The following is a 1,517-nucleotide window of genomic DNA, read 5'->3' on the forward strand; positions in this document are numbered from 1 at the left end:
AACTACAAGCCAGATGTCCTGGGCCATTCCTGTAGTCCTAGCTACTTGGGAGGCTGAAACAGGAGGATTGCTTGAGCCCAGGAGTTTGAGGCCAGCCTGGGCAACATAATTAAACCCTGTTTCTGAAAAATAAAATAAATAAATAAATGGCAATTACCATACCATTATGGCCCTTATAAAAGTTAACAGTACTTTTAAAATTTGTAGAGACAGGGTCTTGTTTTGTTCCCCAGGCTGGTCTCAAACTCCTGGGCTCAAGCAATCCTCCCACTTTGGCCTCCCAAAGTGCTGGGATTACAGGCTTAAGCCATTGCGCCTGGTCGATCAGTCTCATTCTTACCATTATACTTGAAATTTCCTCCAGTAATGCTCTCCCTTTGACTCCTCACATGACTCCCTCACATCTCAGCCACAGTGTCATCATCTCAGAGAAGCCTTCCCTGACCACCTTGTATAACACAGCACACCTCATCACTGTATTCGCTTATCCAGTTTCATTTTTCTTTATAACAGTTATAGTTATCTAAAATTATATCGTTTGGGGAGGCTGAGCAGGGGAATGGTGTGAACCCAGGAGGCGGAGCTTGCAGTGAGCTGAGATCGCACCACTCCACCCTGGGCGATAGAGTGAGACTCCATCTCAAACAACAACAACAACAAAGCATTATATTGTTTGTTTGTCTCTATAAACAAATTATATTGTTTGTGGGTGCCTTGAGGGGAGGGGTTTCTCATTCACCAATATATCTCAAGAAACCAGCACAGTGGCTGGTAAGTAAGAGGTGCTCAATAGGCTGGGTGTGGTGGTCATGTCTGTAATCCCAGCACTTTGGGAGGCTGAGGCCAAGGAGGATGGATCGCCTGAGGTTAGGAGTTTGAGACCAGCTTGACCGATATGGTGAAACCCCACCTCTACTAAAAATACAAAAATTAGCTGGGCTTAGTGGCATGCCTCTGTAGTCCCAGCTACTCAGGAGGCTGAGGCAGGAGAATTGCTTAACTCAGAAGGTGGAGGTTGTGGTGAGCCGAGATTGCACCACTGCACTCCAGCCTGGGCAACAGGAGAGAAAACTCCGTCTCTACAAAAAAAAAAAAAAAAAAGTGCCCAATAAATACTTGTTGAATAAACGAATGGATGGACAGGTGGATTGATAGATTGAATAGCATCTTCTTAGTCATTTCCTCTCTCTCCTAACACTCAAACACACACACACACACACACACACACACACACACAGACATGGAAAGACTCACTGGGCTCTACATTTTTTTGGCTTTTCTTTTTTTTTTTTTTTTCTTTTTTGAGACCAGTCACCCAGACTGCTGAAATGCAGTGGTGTGATCATAGCTTACTGCAGCCTTCAACTCCTGGCTTTAAGCGATCCTCATGCCTCATCCCCCCGAAGAGGTTAGGACTACAGGTGCACACCACCATACCTATTTTTACTTTTGTAGAGACAGGATCTCACTAGTTGCCCAAGCTCATCTCGAACTCCTGGCTTCAAGCAATTCTCCCC

Source organism: Mandrillus leucophaeus, unplaced genomic scaffold (assembly GCF_000951045.1).
Source record: "Mandrillus leucophaeus isolate KB7577 unplaced genomic scaffold, Mleu.le_1.0 Scaffold1715, whole genome shotgun sequence".
NCBI classification, from domain to species: Eukaryota; Metazoa; Chordata; class Mammalia; order Primates; family Cercopithecidae; genus Mandrillus; species Mandrillus leucophaeus.